General features: G+C 43.5%; 1 protein-coding gene across 3 annotated transcripts in view; it reads left to right on the top strand.

Moving 5' to 3' along the window:
* The first annotated feature begins 10630 nt into the window (after window positions 1-10630).
* DSE (dermatan sulfate epimerase) overlaps window positions 10631-21035 on the top strand; it is a 33333-nt gene continuing 22928 nt past the window's right edge. Inside the window, exons 1-3 of one of the 3 annotated variants that reach the window (XM_014964768.1) lie at window positions 10847-10922; window positions 11498-11561; window positions 19243-19367. The gene's annotated coding sequence lies outside the window, so the exon portion shown is untranslated. Of the gene's footprint in view, window positions 10721-10836; window positions 10923-11497; window positions 11562-19242; window positions 19368-21035 lie in introns of those variants that run through there. The other 2 variants (XM_014964767.1, XM_014964766.1) reach the window with 2 other exon arrangements.

Genomic DNA, 21035 nt, shown 5'->3' with positions numbered 1-21035 from the left:
AATGAAAATTACAGTGAAAATCATCTAAGTCAGTCTTTGGTTCCTGGCGTCTCAGTGGAGAAGCAGTATTTTTTTATAATGGAAAGGTGACACATTCCAAGGACAGCCTGAACACAAAGCTCACCAGGATAAACACATATATGGACTTGCTCAACTGGGAGGCGATGGTGCCCACTTCTGAGGAAGGCTGTCACCAGGCACTTGCACTTGCTGCTAGAAGAAGTGGCAGAGAAAGAAGTGGATAACAGAAGGCTACTGCAAGCATGACTCCTTCTGCCATCATATGCTGCAGGAAGACTTAGGAAAAATAATTGAAGCATTTGCCCTAAAAATGGTGTTCTTGTGAAATCAGGACTTAACGACTTCTACCAAAACGCATCTTCTTATTCAAGAATCTCTGAAAATTATACAGGTCTTACTACAAGGTGGATGTTGGCAATGGAAGAACTTTAAGAGGGCAGTCGGTGCTGGTGGGGGATCTCTTGGAAATGGAGGTGGCGTGGAGACCGGGGAGAAGAAATACACGTGACAGAAAAGTGGTAGAGAGCTGGCCATATTTAACATGACACTGGAAAGCCACCATCTTTGCTTCTTCCTTTTTTCTCTTTTTTTTTTTTTTTTACCTCTGGAAATTTCTGAGATTTCTTGGATTCTGTTGTGAGAGGCCATTGACAGAAAGGTCGCTGAAGTGCCTGCAAAACTATCTGGAATATTGGCAGGGAGACAAAGTTGTAAAGATTCATTAAAATCAGTGTGTCTGGTTATATAGCCCTGGAAGACACAGTTTTGCTTAAAACTAGAGATGAATACCAAGTTTCTTTTGGCATCTGTTTTGGTATAAAGCACACGTGTCTGAGTTTTAAAATAAAGAGAAGTTATTTCTGAAAAAAATGTATGTTCTGTGAATTTCCTTCATAGCTGGGCAGCGAAAAGAAAAAAGAGAGACAAGGAGGTCATCACGAAGCAGTGCGAGGAGAGGTTCATGCTACAGCCTCAACCAAAGCAAAACTTGACCCACTCTGGATAAAACATAAATCAACCAACCAAAAACTAGTATAAATTGATACCTTTAATAAATTAATGCCTTTAATACCTATAGGGAAATCAGCTTTGATGCAAAGCAGAGCTCACTGCTAGTGTTTCCTGAATAGGGCTTGTTCCTGGAAACCAAAGGCTTCTTAATCCCCGGTGAGTAGAAGCTAAATAAACAAGCGCAGAGAGCTTGTCCGTGGTGGACACGGGGCAGGGCTGGACACAGCCCTTTCTGAGGCTGCTGCGTCTCCCAGGCTGAGTCCCAGGTGAGTGACACTACAGCAGCGCTGGAGGGTTCCTAAGGGGATTCCTGGGAAAGCTTGTCTGATGTTGGGCACCAGGAACCAGCACTCCCAAAACGGGTTGAAACCTGCATAAGGAGCGACCAGCCCTTGTCCAGCCGGGCATGAGAACCTACCCAGGGGAAAAAAAAAAATCTATAAAATGATGACACGGTAACAGGAAAAGGTGATGGTCGTGCACAGATGTGCAGTGGGGAGATCTTCTGGGATGCAGAAGGGCTCCAGGCGATGTGGCTGGACTGGCCCTACCGTGTCCTAGGGCTTGAGATGCTGCTGCCCTGTCCCCTGCAGTGACCCACAGTGCTCTAAATGTTACCTGCATTCAAGTAACTAACCTGTAGCCCTGCCCACACTGCCCAGCATTATGTTTTATAGCAGCAGTTGGCTGTAACAATTGAAAACAATACAACTGCTTCACTACAAGTGAAAACCATGCCTGCTGCGTCCTCCTAGCTCACGTTTTAGCCAGCAGCTGCACAGGCTTTAGGGTTTTTAAGAATCTTTATGACAGATCCTTTAGAACTTAAGGAGATGGCAAATTGGAGCTATACTGATGTAATGGCTATAATGGTGCAGCCACAGACATCTATTGTGCACTGCTCACAACCAGCCCTTCCAGCAGCCACGTAGCCGACCCAGAACCCCCCAGGGGAAAGGCTCCATCCCATTATAAATCCAGTTGCCTATAATTTTGTTTTTTGCAATCCTGAATAAGTGGAACATCAAACCCCTTTGGTGAGTCACAGGGCAGGAAAAAAAAAAATTAAAAAAAAATTGGAGGTTTTCTTCTGAAAGCTTTTGATGCAAGAAACAAATCCTGCTTTTCCATAAGCATTATAAATAGAAATGCTTAACTTAAAAACAGCCTGGATTAGGGCCAAAATAAGATGGAATCCAGGAAGTTAAACAGACTCGGAGATTTCCAGCTCGAAAAGCTTGCCAGCATCTTTACAGGGCAAACTGGGGATTCCTATCCGTGGGTCAATGGACTAGTACTGTAGCCAGCATGACCGACCGTCTTCTTGAATATAGGGCAAGGGTGTAAGGGAAATCTTTTCAGTATGAGGTGGGTACCCACAGTAGTTCCTGGCAAGCATGGGAAGACCGCAGAGGTTTTGCAGCTGACCAGATGTCACAGTTCACAGAAGGGCAAACATCTGAAGCACCGCGTCTAACTTCTGCCCCCGCTGCAGCTAAACTGATTTAATCAGAACTGTGCTAAAACATCCCTCGTGCTTCCCACTCGTGCTGCCAGAGCGCAGACGTAGTTCTGTAACGCATGGTCGTAAACGACTTTTAAATACTTGTGCTGGGGTGAGAAACCATCGCAGCCACTTCTAAATGATGTTACGGCTTCCAGCCCCTTTTGCAACTCGGAGGGGGCAAGATGCAAAATGGCAACAGCACAAATGGAATATCGACCCTCACGGCACCCACCGCAGCTCCCGCGGCCTGCCCAGAGCAGGCTCTGCCAGCCAGGAAAGTAGTTTGATTTTCCATTGACTGCTAAATGTTGAGCATAAGCTAATTAAACACTCGGTTTGATTTCCTCTTACAAGGTTGAAGAACTTAAGTTCCTTCTAAGAGTGAAGAAAGGCATAATTTATCTTACACTATATACAGGAGGCAAAAAAAAAAAAAAAATATTCTTGTCCAAAAATAATGAATATTCAGGGGTATACTTTAGGAAAACAAGCCCATTAACATTAAGTAGACCTTTTTCTGTCACAACATTAATGCAGCTCTGAAAATTGTGACTCCATATGCATAGTAAGGTTACATTTAAAAGATTAATTTTTAAAGCCTCCACCGCCTCTGAGGAATAAAAGTGCAGGTGAGTACAGCAACCCTTTTCTTGCCTTATCTCAAAATAATACCTGAGAATTGCAGTTTTCTTGCTACTCCATCCCCCGGAACCATTCCCAGGCTCACACTGGGAATCCAAATGGGTCATTCTAGATGCTGAGCAGTCTGCAAATTATATTAATCCAGAGAAAGATGATGCCATTGTAAATTTTGTGAAAAGTAACATGATGTTACAGACTTGAGAGATTTAAAAAAATCTTAATCTTATACCAACAGAAGGCTTCAAAAATATCTCCTGGAGAGCTGCTGTTGAAGCAGCTGCAGCAGTGCTGGAGCCAGACTCCAGCAGTGAATTTCTCTGTCCCTGTTTTCTCCCTCAAAGCTGCCCAGAAAAATGGGTATGAGTGCCCACACATCTACACACACGAACAGGCAGCAATTAAGAGCTAGAATCCATGACAGGGGAACCCAGAGATTAAGAGAATGAGAGAATTACCTGCAATTCCTAGGAGGTGTCAGGTTTTTAGATCAATTAAATAGACAAAACACTCATAGGCAGTACGCAGGGAAATCTCTAGATCAGTAGTCATAGTCATGGAAAATAGAGTATAGATGAAGCTCAAGGAAGATAAGGTTGAGGGTCATCATAAACTGACATTAATGGCTCAACAGGGCAATAAATTGTTAGAGGGCATCAGGAAACAGAGTTTACGTTTATTATAGTAAATAATAACTACCAAAATATTTCTATTATGTTGGGTTTTCCTCTTTTCTTTAACCTTTTTCCTGTTATTTTGCAGGATTTGGAGATACCTGGCACATTTCTGATATTAATCCATGCACAAAATTAGCAAGAAAAAAAAAAATAAATAAATTGTAACCTGAAGACAATTGCATGAATTTATGAAAATAGATTTGATAACTACCATTACTATGATCATCATTAGATGGATATCATTGAAAGTAACTGCAGAAGTATTTGTATGTATGTATACATATTTGTGTATGCATTCGGAAAGCATTGCTGTGCGGCGTGCCCTGCCAGTGCCTCTGGAATACGGCTGTTTGCATGAGTCAACGATCGTGAGGTGGTGACATGGGCCCCTGGAATACCCACCAGCAGCACCTTCACAAGCACGGGAACAGGATGATACCAAAAACCCCACCAATACACACCATCACCAATTACTGATGCAGACTAACACAACCACCTCATGAAGCCCCTAAAACTGAAGTAGAGATGGAGCTGTCTCCAGGTGGTATGTATGACTACAAGCAGAACAACCAGTTGGTGGGTCACCATTGCTTCAGAATCAATTGAGCAGAATGGGTGGCTGCGTGTGTAAGTATTATCTTGAAGTGGAAATTGATTTTTAATGCTGTGTTTGTGTTTGATCTAATACCCCACCTTTGAGCCTTGGCTTCAACTTGGATGCAGCAAATCAGAGTGAGGTGCTTTCAAAGAGAAATGGAGTCAGTTACAAGTTCAAATACAGTCTCTATGTCGTGCCTTTTTCATTTACACATCTCTAGTGTACGGAGGAAGAGAGAGGGAGTATGAAACACAAGAACTAGGGGTGGGGATAAGTAACTTGTAATTATTTTCATGAATTCCAGCAGTTGTTTAGTTGTCTGCTTGGGTTTCCACATATCAAGTGACTCCATAAAATAGGTGGATTTAAGCCTTATTGCAAATGGAAAACATGATTGCAACATATCTGGCATCCAGAGAGGGAGATTGTGGCAATCGTCTCTCGGGGAGCACTGAAAAAGTCCTTCTTTAGAAGGTTTCTCTCATGGTTTGTCCTCCCCAGAGGATACTGCTCGGTTTATAACATTGCAGAAATTTGGAAGGAAAGAAGTTGTCGTGTTGAGAAAGGTCACACATTTGAGAACATAAAGTAACAACCAATTCAGCTGAACAAAAAGCCACATGATGCTGGGTGCTCCCCCACTCCAACCTGTTCTCATCATCATCGGAGAAAAGAAAGGGTGAGGCTAATGAAGGAGCAGGCCAGCTAGGCAACCAGACAGCTGCCAGGAGACAAACCTAAACCCAGTTCATGTCTATGATGCCTACAGTACTGTAAAAGCAATTAAAATGATACCGTCCTACTGCTGTCATAATGGATTCTGCTGTTGAAAGGCACAGACCAGATGATACACGTAATTTTTTATTGAATCCAGATCCTTTTTTGGTGTTTCACAGGAAGTACCTACGTACCTGCTTTATGGCTGCTGTCTTCCTGACCGTGTCTGAGGACCATGAATCTGTCTCCACTCCCCACTGTTTTACCTCTCTCCTTGCTGAGGTTACTGGTGCTGCAGCTTCCCATTCACTAAGAAATCTGCAGGAATTTTTTCTCATCTGACTTTCTGTCTGCTGGCCTCGGGCTAAACCAGGCTGAACACATGGTGAGAGCAAGAAAGAGGGAAAGAAAGGAAATGTAAAGCAGAGAAAGATGTTCCAGTTACATACAAAGAAGAGCTGTTTAGGAAACATGTCCAGTGCTTTCCCCTTCCAGCTACCCTACTGGTACTTTGGCTACCACAACCTAGAAGAGTAAAACTCCATCTGTGGGGAAGAGAGAAGAATTTCCAGCCCGTAGATACAGAAGCAGACAAGGGAGGGAAGAAGCATTTGTTGCACTGATACATCCTTCCAGTCCCGTAAAGGTACCTGGCACCTGACAGACCCGTAGGAAACAACTGGCTAGATCTTCCTCTGAGAGAAATCGCTTTGCGCCACCCTAAATGTGCCCCAGCCAGAAAGGTACCCTAATGAGCTTAGACAAGATTTCCAGATTTCCAGCCCTTTCTGATTCTCAGGCCACTCCTTTTCATTACCTACTTCTGGAGCTGTGACTATTTCTGCCCGTTGCCTGCACGGTGAGCCAGAGCCCCAAATCCCCGAGTAGTGAATGCTGTGAATCATGCAGCACTCATAAAGTTGAAGGACGTAGTAGGAACAACAACAAAGTTAGGACACTGTGTGGTCCACACCCCGTCTGGAAAGAGGAGATAGCCAACTTTCCCCCATACGAGACTGGAATTGGGATAAGTCTTGAAAATAGAGGAGTTGCCTTCATGTGGCACTAATAAAGTCTGAGGGGAAGAGTTGGGCAGAGCAGCCCAGAGCAAGGAGAGCAGAGTGAGCATTATGCAAGTATCTAGATTTGCAGTTCCGCAGTTCAGCTACAAGAAAAGAGTGGCCAAATGCTTTTGTCCTACAGATTTCAGCTCACAGCACCAAGATCAGAAATCATGACAGCTGGGCATAAAAGACAAAAGGAACGCAAGGGTTACAGTCATAAGAAAATCAATTGTTTTGGATAATTAGTGAAAGAATCTGGAGAATTTTGTATTTTTCTCGCATTTGAAGAGTTTTGTCACTTAGTGACAAAAGTAGATGTTCCTCCTTTTACATAGAAATTAGAGACCAAACAGATCACACAGAGAATAGGACTTCAGTGATAGGGAGATAGTTAAAAAAAACCAACAACAACAACCCCAAAAAACCCCAAACCAAAACCCACAAACAAATGAAAAAACACAGAGGAAAAATAAAAGGAGAAAAAAATACTGTTGCAAAGACTGGGCATGAAGAAAAAAAAGAGTAGCCAAGGCTGTGTATGTGGAACAGACTCAATGACATACAGCTTCCCTCTTGAGGCAACCATCTTCAGTCATAAAAAAAGAAAAAGGAAACATCCCCTCATTTTCACAATTGAAAACCAAAGGCTCTAAAATATATGAAGCATCAGCAGATACTTTGTGTCTCCTCCAGAAAGGATGAGCCTTGCATCAGTGGCTTCATGCAGCCCTGCCACCTCACTTCCCCACTGCCCCAGCTCAGCAACAGGGGCTCGCTCCCTCTTCACATCCTCATCACCCAGCTTGTCCATGCAGCAAGAAAATAAAGCGTATTTCCCTTCCCTGCAAGCCAGATAACCACAGGGCCTTCTTGGAAGTCTTCCCTTCCCAAACATCACTTACTATAAGGGGGGAAAAGGACAGATGTTCTCAAGATCTCATAACCAAGAGCTGTCTGCTCACAATGTCTCCGAAGCAGCAGACAGTTTCAAGACATGCACTGTATACTTTGGTGTCTAAGACAGTGACTTCTATGTGTGTGACCTAAAAAAATTGCTGTTATTGGAAAAGGGCAACATTTCCCACATACATTTGGCTCAGTCACACAGAGACCAAACATTTCATGTTCCTGGTAATGTTGCTTGCCACAAAAGCCAAGGAAAAATAAAGAGCATCTGACGTATGAGTAGAAGAGCTTCTGACCTGAACAGTTTTCAAACGATTTCCATGGAACATACTCTGCACAATCTGGCCAAGTCAATGGTCTTTAGCTCCAAAAGGTAAATTTAGCTCGTCTCCTAAATCCATTCTGAAGCAATGCCACCAGAAAGGTCAGATTGCTGTATGTTACGGTGTCGCATGATGTAATTTAAGGGAATGAGAGATACAAAAATTATTAATCTCAGTGGGACCTTTTCAACAAAAAGAGAAGAAAGGAACAACTAACCCAGGATTCTGATAGTTGGGAGCAGAGAGGGAGTGGGAGGTTTTGGGGACAGAAACACCAAGGGAGTGGAAATTGTATGATGGCACGTTACCGAGTCAGTCATTTAAACCAACTTTAGGGTTGGTGGCAAGAACAGGCAGCTGAGGGACTTGATTCATCACATCCTGAAGAAGACATCTAAAACAGATCAGATGAACTCTGCCCTGAAAGTATGTAATTTTCTCTGCAGTTATACAGAGAGTCTAACGTGACTAGATCAGAGGCAGTTATCAGCCAAGTATAGAACAAAAGTCTGTGACAGGTTTAGAAGTTAGATGGATCCCACCCAGACTTTCTGCCCCAGACTGACATTGTTTTATTGTTTAATTGTTTTCTTTTTGCTGTCATCAGCAACAAATTCACCGGCACGCAGCAAGGCTAGCAAATCACAGAGAGAAGCTCAACCTTAGCAAGGGAGGTTATACCCATCGCTAAAGAGGTGAAGGGCATTGGAAGATCAAAGATGAGCCATAATCCTGCCTGTGCAAGTAGCAGTTTGAACATAATCATACAAAACAGGACTGGAAAGAACCATGACAGGTCATCTGGCCCACCCTTTGCTCTAAGGCAAGACACATCAGACTTTCTAGCCCTGAACTGTTCTTGTCAAGTATGTGTCCAACTTGTGTTTAAGAAGCCTCCAGGGACAAAGGTACTGTTCACTTCTGCTTTATTTACCCTTATGCATACTTTACAGATACTTTTTTTTTTCTATTAAGCCTAAATTTCTCTTACTGCAACTTACATGCTGTTCTCAGAGGATGTGGATAAGAGATTATTATCTTTTCAGCAGCTTTTACGTAGCTGAAGGCTGTTATCAGATCTTCCTCCAATCTTCTCATCTGTAGGCTAATTTTTTCAATCTTTCCATATAGATGGTGCTTGCTAAACCTGGGGTCATGCTTGTTTCAAAATTAGTTGTGGCAATGCTGAAATTAATCTGGAAAGGACAGATCTTGCCTCTCTTAGGTATATACTCTGAATATATATACTATCTTAGGTATATACTCTGAATGGTCCTATACGCTTCAGCTTATTTAATTAGCCTGACAAACACGCTGTGAGTTATTGGGAAGTAGAATGAGCCCCATTTCATAGAAAAGGCTGTAAGGCAGAGAGGATTTGTGGCTCTCCACTCTGTGCATGTCTCTCCACCACAGCCGAACTGCACAGCAGGGCAAGACCCAGGCACAGCCCAGCTCGTCCTCCATGAGGCAGAAATGGAGCACACAGGGTACAGGGCAGCCCCAGGGTGCTCTGCCCAGGTATTTGGTCATCACAAGGCAGCACAGTGCAGTTTCTCTAAAACACAGACAGGTACAGCCAGAGACTAAGGTCAGGATTATTCCGGGGCATTACGCTGTTCAGAATTGTGAGGTCTAAGTCCATTTTACTTAGAGTCAGGTGCTCAATATATTTAAATACCTAATGATGTAAATATGTAACTAGAACATAGACATCTCCCTCCTCATCACTTCAGGCATCCTGATGACTTTAGAAATTCATGGAGAATTGTCTTCTTAGCACATCTGGTCTGACCAGGAAGGCTGTAGCTCTTCTCGTGCTCATTCGTGTCACAACATTAATGTTTTACACCTCTGCTGTCAATGCAATATAGGATACCATTCAAATAGGTGTTTAGAAACATATCTTCTCATGATTAATCTAGTGTTTGCATGACTGAAACTGAAGCACTTAGTGCTTTTAGGCATGTCATTACTGGTAAAAAAGCAAGGCTTCATTCCAGGCTCTGGCATTACTCTCAGAGTTGCAGCAACCACTTGTGAATTTACGCTTGTTCGTTACGCTAAAACTGTCAATGGATATGGGCGGGAATACAACAGGAGCGAAGGAGTGAAGAGGAAGGTATAGTTTATAGCTAAGCATAGTTTGCACATGTTTATTAATCTTGATAGAACAGCAGGAAATCACACTAAACCACAATGAGTCTGTTTAAAACCATCCTCAGAAAACACAGCTTTTACATTTTAGACACAGGGAACTGAGAACTTAGAGCCCACTGATGGACTCAGTAACATCAGTAAACATTTATTAAAATGAAGAATAATCTGTGTGAAATGTAAACTTCAGGTAGTTGGACACCATCCTGATCTATCACATGTAAATATTTTTATTTTCATTCCAGTGGAGTATCTGAAGATGATAAAACATACTCAGCTTTCAGGACCCAACAAACATTTAAAATGTTTCACTTCATAGTTCTTCATGGTTACAGTGATTGAGAAAGGAAAGAGAAGTGTTCCAAAGGATCATTGATTTTATCCTCCTTTGTATTACTAAGTATCTTCAGCTGAGTGGATGCAAAAAATTGGCAGAGTGATTGGCTTTGAATGGTGATGGTGTTTCACGTTTTTGTTTTCTAGGGGCAACCTTTATATATGTAGTCACACCGTACTTCAAAGAGCAGATTGACAATTTGGCTGTTTGTTTCTCTGCTGGCTTGAGGGAACTTTTGGACTGGAGGTCCTGTGACCCTCTTACAGTACGGTGACAGCCCTAGAGAGGGATATGTATACGAAGGGGTCATTCTGGATGCTTTAACCTCACCAGGACACACACACACACCCACCCACACCGCCCATCCGCGGTACTGGTGCCGCACCTTCCAGGTGCAGAAAATCAGATTAACGACACTCCGGGGTTGGGGTCAACGCGTTCACCGCAGAGAAAGGAGTCCTAAAAAAGCGAGAATCGGGGTATTTCCGCCAACTACAAGCCGCCTAAGGGGAGGAACGGGCGGGGAATCCGTGTGCACGCCACGAATAAACAAATAAATAAGGGAAGGAAAGGAAAGGAAAGGAAAGGAGGGCCCCGGGCGGGACCGGGAGGCTGCGCAGCTCGTCCAGTCCCTCCGGTCTTTCCCCCGACCCCAGCCCTCAGTGCCCCGGCCGAGGGGGGAGCGCTGCCCGCCGCCGCCATGGCGTGAGGGGCGGCGGGGCCGGGAGAGGAGGAGGAGGAGGAGGAGGAGGACCGGGGAGAGGTAAGGAAGGAGGGCGGGGAGGCGGGAGGTGGAGCGGGAGGGGGGAGTCACTTTCTTCCTGAGTTGAAAAACGTCCCCCCCCCCCCCCGCCATCCTCCTCTTCCCTCCCTCCCTCCCGCCCCGCTCCGTCCCCCGGGGCTGCGGAGGAGAAACTTTCCGGCTGCCGAGCGGCGGGGCCGCGCCAGGCAAGGGGCCGCCGGCGGTGAGTGCCCGTGCGGTGCGGGGCAGCGCTCCGCTCCCCTCCCCTCCATCCCGTCCCCTCTGCTCCAACGGGACCCCCTCCTTCTCCCCTCTTGCTCCACGGCGGCCCCCGGGGCGGCGGGACGGGACGCGGGAGCGCTCCTCCGCCGGCGCGGGGCTGGGGCCGCCGGTTACCGGCGGGTTTGGGGAGGGAGGGAAGGAGGGAGGGAGAAGAGTCGGACCCAGCGCTCCCCTTCGCCTCCTGTGTCCCGATCCCCAAGTTTAACGGGCACCGGGTCCGGGGAGCGGGGTGCGGGTCGGCCCGGTGCGGGGTGGTGGCCGGGGGCGTCCGGCGGGGAAGCAGCCGCCGGGCAGGGGTTTTTTTCCCTGCCGTCCACGTCGGAGCGGAGGGCGATGCGGCGGGGGGGCTGCCAGGACCCCGCCGCCGGGACCCCCGCACCCTCCCCGAGGTGCGGGACAGCCAGCAGGGCCGGCCCCGCCTGGCCCCGGGGGGGGTGCGTGCGGGGAGACGTGGCTTTTTCGGTTTAAAGCTGGACCTCCGGGCGCCGTGCGTGACAGCTTTCTGCTCTCCCGCAGCACCGCAAGAGCCTCCGAGCCCCCGGCTAATGAGCTGAGCCTCCCAAAGATGCGTGTGTGAAAGGTGAGCGGTAGCATCCTTCCTTGTCTTGCACCGAGGGAGGCTGAGAGACAGGAAAAGAGCCATCTGCCCCGTGCAACTTCCTGCCGCTGCTCTGGGGGGTTTGGTTTTTTGGTGTTTTTGGGAAAGTAAGTGGCCTGGGAGCACGGTTGTTCACTCGGGGAGCCCGGTCTCTCTCCTCAGCCCCAGGACCCAACCCAGCGGCGGTTCCTTTAGCTGGTATTGCGTGAGAGCCCTGCATCATCATCATCACTTGGTGCATCCCATGCCAGCTCTTAAAATTCACTTTGAATGAATGAAAGTAGCCATTCTCTCTGCTTTCCTGTCATTCCATCTTGAAACAATAACAAAGCTGTGATATTTTCAAGCTGGAGTGGCCTCTTTTTTTGGACATGAGCAACGGCAATATAAGAAAGAGATACAATTGTGAATGAAACACAGGAAATAATGCTCAATTAGTTGGAGATCACCCTTAGAAGATCAATTGCAATTTACATAACACTAAAGTTTTAATATAGTCTAAACAAAGACAATCTCAGCTAAATATTTCCGCATATGTTTATCATGCCAACAATTATTAAAACTCAGTGCAGTATTTCAAAAAAGGAACAATTCAGCTGAAGGGCAGCAGTGGGAATCAATAATTCAGATGCTGTTTATGACTCTGAAAGACTCTTGCTGGGTAGCCTCGGGTCAGTCACTCCACCTCTCCATGGCTCTGGTTCCTTCCTCATAAAACAGATAAATGTGCTTGCTTGCTTCAGAGGGGTGTTGAGAAGTTTAATTAATTAATTAGTTTCATAACTACTGGGAGATCCTTGGGTGCATTTTTTTTACAGAAGTGCTAAATATTATTTTAAATATGAGTTCTTTTACTGTGTGTCATTGCTTATATGTGTTTCTTCAGTCATCTAAATTAGCTAAGTTTTTAATGTAACTCAATAAAGAAGCAGTTCCCTTAGCAAAGGAATTTTCTTGACTCTCTGTAAACTTCACTGGGATGTGAAACTAAAATGTACTAATCACAGCATATTTTATTGGGACAGAACTACTGCTACTTTAACAAAGTTTCGGTTTTGTTTCTTGTTATTCAGAGTAAGAGTTTGGTTTTGTTGTTTTGCTTGAAGGATTGTGATACTTTGCATAATTTTGAATTGCCATAAAAAAAAAAGGGGTGCTGTTATTTAGTACACGAGGAAGAGATGAGAACAGTTTAAAAATATATCTGTATATCAGAAGACACTTGGTGTGCAGGTTTTCCACTATATGTTCATATCCAGACTCTTCTAAAACCTCTTCTTTGGTCATAAAGTATATGGGTTGCAAAGGGAGAAATATATGAATTTAACAAATTGATTGCCTGTGGTAATAGTTGATAGATTTCAGTTGCCCAACTGAGGTCAGTTTTTGTTGTAGTTTGTTATTTGTTGTAACTAGATATTTAGTAAATGTCTGCACCACAATGGAGAGGAAACTGTGTTTAATTACCTGGCTAAATGTTAGGTGTGATTTAATAGGTTGCATATAGTTAAAAGTAAAAAGGAGTAACTGAAAGGTAGTTTTAGAGTGAGATCTCAGTTCTGGTAGCTTCAAAGGCTCACCTCAAATGCCATGCACGTGAGGTCTGTGAGTACCATTTCTTTTCCTCAAGTGCAGTAAGAGCAAGCACATAACGCTTTTGCAAAACTGGATTCAAATAAAGCTTAGGTCAGCGGTGGTAGAAAGTCATTCCCATCACCAGCCAGCTGTGGGGTTGGGAATGAAGGCAGTGAGCTTATGTGCTGGTGGAGAAATAGTCACCTCTATGAGTAGCCGGCAGTCTGAGAACTGGGGTTAAATGAAGCTGGAAATGAGTCTGTAGAACTGAAGTGTCCCTTCTCTCAGAAGTGATTGCATTCAGCTAAAACTGAGTCACGTTCCTCGGCTTGTGTGTGGCAGCTTGCACATCTGGCACCCACAACATACTCTAGCAATGAGCAGAAAGAAAAGTAGTTACTACTGCTATTGTTCCTGGACATTTTGCAAGAAATAAAACCCTTTTTCCCGGGCTTTTTGTTTGTTTGTTTGTTGTTTTTTTTCCCTGAAGGGATTAGAAACATAAAGAAACACATTTCTGTAACTGTTGTATCCTGGTTTAGACTCGGTAATCCGAGTGTCTGGAGAGTGAAAGAGAATATGGCTTTTGCTTAGCAAGTTGTATTTAATTGGTAAATATGATATCTCAGCAGCAAGTTGGTCCTGGCTGTTTACACCTTCTTTGCTGTCTCCATTCAGCTGAGGAATACAAAATAGCTTAGTTATGGTAGCGTAGTCCCCTAAAACTGTTGAACACAAACGGACACCATGGTTTAAGACTGTAGCCACGTATTTATTATAAATAGACTCCATATTTGGCAGAAAGCCCGCCCTTTGAGCTACTTTTCTTGTACTTACAAAGCATGGGTAAGCTTTGTACTGATGTCTGTCAGCTCAGCTGAGCCCAGCAGGGATATGGGGAGGTGTGACAGAGCTCCATTAGCAAAAACCCCAACCCCTTGCGTGCTCTGCTTCAGCCAGACTCTGTTATCTGCTCAGGATGGGAACAGAACAGAGGAGGGATTAACATCTGCTAGGAAAAAGGAAATTTAGCTGATGTCACCTGGGACCTTTCTCAAGAACGCTTTGTCAGGAGAAGTTTAGCAGAAGCAAAGTGTTGGTAGGGCAGAGCTGGCCACAAGGGTCTGGTCATTTGGGGAATGGGGTGAAGGACAGAGTGCTGGAAGCAGTTTCTCACATCAGGTGCTGACATCACGCTTTCATCCGCTCTGGGGACACGGTCAGGTGTGAAAGCCCAGGCACAATGCGGCCATTATGTCCGCAGCCTGAAATTACCTTTGTTTGGTCTTTTTTTCTGTTTTTTCCCTCGCACAGACTCACAGAGTGTACAGTAGAAATCAGCAATAGCATTGTGTGGAGCAGGATTGTAGGGACCTCGGACACTTGACTCAGGCAGGTGCTGTATCTCCATACCAGGCAAACAACACTTTAATACAATTTTTTTTTCACCACAGGTGTCCTGGTGTATGTTCTTGTTTTGGTTTTGTTGGGTTTTATCAGAAATAGTAAAAATGCTGAATGTTTGATATAAACCTGGTATGCCAGGTTTTATTATTAAGTTATTATTAAGTCTTCTAATCAGATGGCTGCCTAGCATTTTCAGAAGCTGTTTAAAAGCATTTCTGTGGATGTCATGTCATTTTAAAGCCTTGTAACCGTGGCGCATTGCATTTTTTGCCAAAACAATGTGTCAGGTTTCAGTTCTGCTTTGAGAGCTGTGCCTGCACAGCTCAAGGTCAGAAATGAGCTTATACAATTCTAAATTCCATAATTAACCTTTAATGGTTGTGTTGATGCCTACTCACAGAAATTGGTCATGCCAATTTGTAGCTAAATTTTGTAGGAATAATGTAGCCTAACTCCCTCTGTATTTGAGGCTTCTGTCCATGAAAATGTAATTGTTACTTTTTATCAAGCCTGTTCTGGGCAGCAGCGGAGACAGTAGTGATAACCCCGAAGGAACTACGTGACAATACATTTTATTGTCTCTCCAAGTTTGTACCTTGAAAAAGATCAGCTGCCTCTGGTTACATATGTATTTTATCTATGGATGGATAGGTAAGCAGACAGACTATATGCTACATATATGTATATAAACATACATATATGTATATAAACAATATTATAATGACATAACAGCTGAAAGCAGCGGAGGTAATGACAGAATTGTACCAATAATAATGAACAATATATTGATCTGCAGTGAGATGTGACTACTGGGTAGAGTGGCACGATGTAGTTCTGCAAACACAGAGGCATTTATCCTGTAGCAAAAGGAGGAGGAGTTCTTCTACGTGAATCCACATTTGAGGTCTGCCTACACACAGGGTGATATAGATGTAGATAATATAAAACCCAAGTGTTGATCTAAATTTCTGATATGGAAGTCTTTTCAAGTTCATAAATGGACTTTGCTGGTGCTCCTACATGCTGTCACAATACTTCAACATAAATAACAATTAAAATTATACTACAGTTTTTTATGCAAGGCTGAGTCATAAACAGGATAGGGAAGCATAGTTAAAATGAAAGTTGATCCCATAGCAACTGAAGGATGTGATGTGTTTTAGAATCCCTGGCTATTAATATGATGTCCTGTGGAAATGCTTTATAAGAAAAAAATAATTTATTTGATATCTTTAGCTACTGAAGTCTGTAGATAGATACAGATATACAGAGAGTGAGAACTAGTTCTGTAAAACTCCAGCTGGAATATTTCATTTGTTTCCAACATCTTTGAGGCAGTTGGATGAACAACAATTAAAACAACAATGAAGAAAGATGAAAACAGCGAACTACACATAGTAGGGGTGAACAACAGGCCAGGGGACTTAAAACATTTACAAATATTTGGAAGAGTAAAGTTCAAGACTAACAAAGAAGGATGAGTTGGAAAAAAGGATAGAAATTAAAGTCAGAAATGGAAATACTACTTGCATTATCAGAAGTTTCTGATGCTGTAATCAGCCTCCTAAAAAGTGAGGGAAGCTCCGTGGCACGCAGCAGCCTGAGTGGGATGGATTAAGCACCAGGAGGAATTTTGTTTTGACAGCAGTAAAATTGGCTTTCCCTTTTTGCATGTATGAATGATTTTTTTGTTTCCCGTCTACTCGCCCCGTCCTTTATTTGTGCCTCCTGTGCAGCGCAGCCACCCTCTGAAGGTTTCCCAGCTCTTCTTCTGCAGTGGGGTCATACAGCTCGATCCACCATGGGAGCATGGGACCATGCTCTCGTTTACCTCAGATAATCTCTTCCTTTGCTCACTTCCCCTCCTGAGGCATGGTTGTGCTTTTGGGTTGTCTCTTGGTGTCAGAGGAAGCCCCACAGGTGACTCCTGATACCCTGCACCAAGGGGTTCACAGACTTACAGCTCCCCACATGGGCCAAGAGGACACGTTACTTCCTAGCAGCTGCTGAACTAACCCCATGTCACCACCCAAATTGCTTTTGCTCCGTATTTCTGCAGTGACAGTGTGACAGTTTCCGTGACAATCGTAGTCCCAGGCCCCAGAAATTCCCTGTGTGCTGTAATAATATAATGGATGGATGAGTGGTTCACAGGGTTGACTTCTGGGACAGTAATGGAGCAGACAAACATAGTTAATGTATCCTTTGGGCCTATATGAAAATTCTCAAACTGTCTTCCGTTACTGCTAGCTTCTGTGAAAATGTTTCTGCAAAAAATAACTATGTTTTTCGTTACCGAAATTCCCTTTAAAAACTACTTCAGCTCAGGATAACACAAAAAAACAAAAGCAAATCTTTCTGTGGTACTTTATAGTTTTACGCCTTTGATGGTAAAAGTGCCTGAGCTTTCATTCACTGAATGTGGATGCTTTAAGAGGCATGTCAGTACTGGTCGGGAATCATCCCTTTCAGGATTCTGGATATCAAAATTACTTTCTTACTCATTCTATACAGTGAAGTATGGAACAAAAGATCTCCATAAGGGTTAGGAATAGTAATGTTAGTGCAACCAAAAACAAATTATTGAGAATGCATTTATACAGTAGGATAAATTATAAAATAGAGGAAAATTCCAAATTCCCAGATTATGGTTTGGGCATGCAGACAATTTAAATCTTCTTTTTGCTTGAGGCAGAGAAAAAGTGATGCATTCAGTGCGCGTATACCCTATAAATTTATATATAGTGGTAAAATTGGCAAATAAGCTTTTAAATGAAAGGAATAAACTGATGAAACTTCCATCGCAGATACCGTACACATCCTACTGTAAACTTGAGACAGCAACTGCAAAGTATTTTCCTATTTGTAGCATGGTGGAGAGTGAATGCAACCCTTCCTTCTCTTAGAATGATGCTTTCAGATGGCTGTGTACTGCTCTAAATAGATCCATTGAATTTGGGCATAGATCAAAGGACAGGCAGAAGTTTAAATCTTGACTGTTGACATGATGTCATATATTGATAATTCCTATAAGAACTGTTTTCTTCTGGTTGTCTTTACAATTTTCATAGCACAGCTGTTGTTCAGACATATAAGTTGATCCAAAGCTTCTTTTAAGGTATTTCAGATTGCTTCAACACAAGTGCAATACTAACGCCTGGTACCCAAGCTATAGTTTATTTTATTGTACGTTTAATTCTGAATTATATTTGGGATGTCAGTATTTAAGCTTTTAAATACCTTTGATATTATATAATTGTGATGTAGCATATTTCTCATGGTGGAAAAAATCAGAGGAAGAAATGAAGTAATGTCCCCTGGTGGTTAAGGTCATAATAGGCATTTCTCAAGCTGTAAGCAGTGATTCTTACACCTTTCCAGCATTTTTATTGGAAAGACCAATGGTCAATGGTGTTTTATCTGACTGAGAGAAGGGGCAGTGGAGGAAGGACTCCTGACTGCTCTTATCTTGGGACATGGGAGTTTCCTGCACAAGTGTCCAGCCCTGCAGCTTTGAGGGGGACTCGGCAGTACCACGTGCTGATATGGGAACTGTACAGCTCAGGACATTGGCCTGTAGATTTGTTGTGATTGTTATAGTACAAAGACACGTTTTTTTGTTTTAAGTTATAAGTTTTGTTAGAAGAGATTTGCTAGTGATTTGAGTTATTTGGACAAAGTACCAAACAAAGAGTTCCTGCAGCAGGTTGCTTTTCTCCGCTGTGATCTAACCTGCCCCAGTGCTCCTTGTGGCAAACAGTTACGTTTTGGCAGCTGTGAGTATCGGTCCAAAAAGATGCATCCCCATCTATATTTAGTGGAACAAGGTACCACGTGCATCTGATTGCAACATAACCTGTTAGTTCCATGGCATTGGTATGGCCACAGCTGTTGCTGGTGGTTGACCATTTCTTGTTAAAATATCTATGACTGTCTTACCTGGTTTAGCACTGGGTGCGAAGATTGTTTATTTTATTTTTAGTGCTAGTACTTTAGCTTAACAAGGTGATCTTATCGTGTAATTTAAGTTGTGACAAAACTAGAGTAACACTTTTTCAACATGAAATTTTGAACTGACAAAGCATTAGAAGCAGCTTGCTTTCACTTTGAATAATTTATCAAGAAGTGATGCAAAAAATTTATACAAGTTAAGTCCTTGCAGATTCGGAGGCCACTGCCTAAGGTAAAATTTTGCAGGCTGAACCTGAAGATGTTCTTTTTTGTCAGTATGGTGGAACAGATTTTCCATTAAATATTTGAACACAATTCTTACCAAACACCTGGGGAGGTAATTCAGGTAGCAATAATGAGAACTGTAGTCTTTGTGGAAAATAGGAGCTGCCCAAAAGAAGACAAAAGGCTGTAAAATCTGTGGAGGTAAGTCTTTAAGTAGTAATTTTGAGTTTTAAACTAGTTAATTTTGATATATATTTTTTTTTCTTACAAGCATAGGACCTATCTCTCTCTCTGGAGACAACTAGGCACTATCAGGGGGGTTCAGAGGAAAGCCAGCATATCTGCAGCAGAGATTCCAGGAGCTCGCCTGTGGCATCTCCTGAGCAATCTAGAAGAAGAAGATAGTGTGGCAGTGGGAAGCCCAGCTCTCACTGAGGGTGTAACTCCATCAACCTTCTTCTGGCTGGAGACTCCTGTTCCTCTTTGAGTATTAGCCTTCCCACAGGTACACAGTGTGGTGGAAGAGGGCCCAGGACCTTGGTGGGTCATGCAGTGAGATGGAAGAGGGCCCAGGACCTTGGTGGGTCATGCAGTGAGGTGGTGGAGTGCCCAGGACCCTGGCAAGCACAGGTGAGAACTTTGTGCTGTGACAGTCACTCCTGGTGTGATGGAGTGGGCAGGTCTGACTTGTTTGTGTCCCAGCCCTGGGAGGCTCTTTCATTCAGAAACCTGAGTAAACCATGGGTAACCTGTTATGATGCCTCCAGTTTGTGGAAGTTCTAGTCACCAGAAATCCCACCTTTTCTGTCCCTGGCTGCAAAGGTTGATGAGGTCCCCATGTCGAAGTGAGTCATGGGCAGTGTTGGAGATGCCAGCAGAGACATCTGCAATTTCTGCTTTTTAAGAAGTGATGCAAGCATCTCGGCAAAAAGTATCCCCAAAGCATAGTGGCTCTTCAGAACTGATGCTGCAGAAAGCCACGATTCTCTATGTGGTTTTACTTTTGTAATGATCCACAAGAAGGTCAGAGTGCCTCAAGGATAGCTGTGCCAGCTGATGGTCCTCCCACTGCTGTCCTCTCCTCAATCCTTCTGCTGCCCCTCTTTCACTCCTCTGCTCTCACCCCTGGAGTAGCCTTTCTGCACCCAAGCGCCAGGAGTAAACAGCGTTTCTTTTTTCCTTTAAATATGGTATTAAACCAAGTGTATTTTTTGAACTTATTTATATATACTCATGCCTAGGTCAGTTACTGGCATCAGCTTTACCATATTCTTTCTTGCTGCAGTTGAACATCTACTCACTGATGCAGATGGAGAGAACTGCAGCAGTTAAGATTTAGTCTGTTTTTTCTAGAATAAATGATGCTTTTTAGTGTTTGTTTCTGCTAGCGATGGAGTGGAAATAATGGCAAATGCTCTTTTAATCTAGGACTAGGAGAGACTTCTCAAAGCTAATTTTATTCCATGGGCAAACATCCTTTACTCTCCTTTTAATTTTTAATACTTTATCAGATTATGGCTTCCAAACTGAATTATAACTCCCTCATTTTCAGAAAAGGTTGAGTTGCTTGGTAAAGCTTTTCTTGGAAGATGTGCCTGGTAATGATGTAGTGTAATATGAGAGCAAGAAATTCTTTTAACTTTTAAAAAAAATGGTATTGTGAGTGTGATTTAAGCGATCAGAAAGCCCAAGCTCATATTCTTTTGAGCCCTGTGTGCCAAACAAATTTGTAGCAGGTAAACTCACAACTGCGAAGTTGGAGGTTATGTGGACAGTTATCTCTGTGTGTCTGGCTTCACCGAAACTATGCAGGTAATCAAGGTTTGTATGTGTGGCTTTGAACAGTACTGTGTGTTTCTTTAGCTTTCAGTATGCGAGTAAGTTAACTAAGGAAACGTCAAAATCTGGAGTTCAACACAGTTTAAGATGGATTCTGCATCAGTGTTTTTGGCTTCTCACCCCCTGCCCCAGTACATTTATACCATTGTAATAAATTTTAAGTAGTCCCTGAATGTTACTAACTTCGGTCACATTCTTCTGCTAAAGGTGCTTTAGTTCTTTTGTAAGTGGTTTTATATATATCTTAATCAGTTTAGTTTCTAAACAGTTACTGAACTGAGGAATGGTGATTGTGCACATTAGCCCTCTGGACTTACCTGGACAAGTCAGTGAAATGTGTGGTCAGGTGTGGTCCTGGCCAGCGAAGTGTTTGATGGTGTGTGTGGTTGAAGGCAGTTCTGCCATTTGAAATCCCCGTGGGGGTTGTTTGTCATGGCTGTACCCAGAACCATCCAGTTC

The sequence above is a fragment of the Calidris pugnax genome, unplaced genomic scaffold (assembly GCF_001431845.1).
Source record: "Calidris pugnax isolate Ruff unplaced genomic scaffold, ASM143184v1 scaffold219, whole genome shotgun sequence".
Classification (NCBI taxonomy): domain Eukaryota; kingdom Metazoa; phylum Chordata; class Aves; order Charadriiformes; family Scolopacidae; genus Calidris; species Calidris pugnax.
Note: the sequence above shows the minus strand (reverse complement) of the source record. Positions and strands in the feature narration are given on the sequence as shown.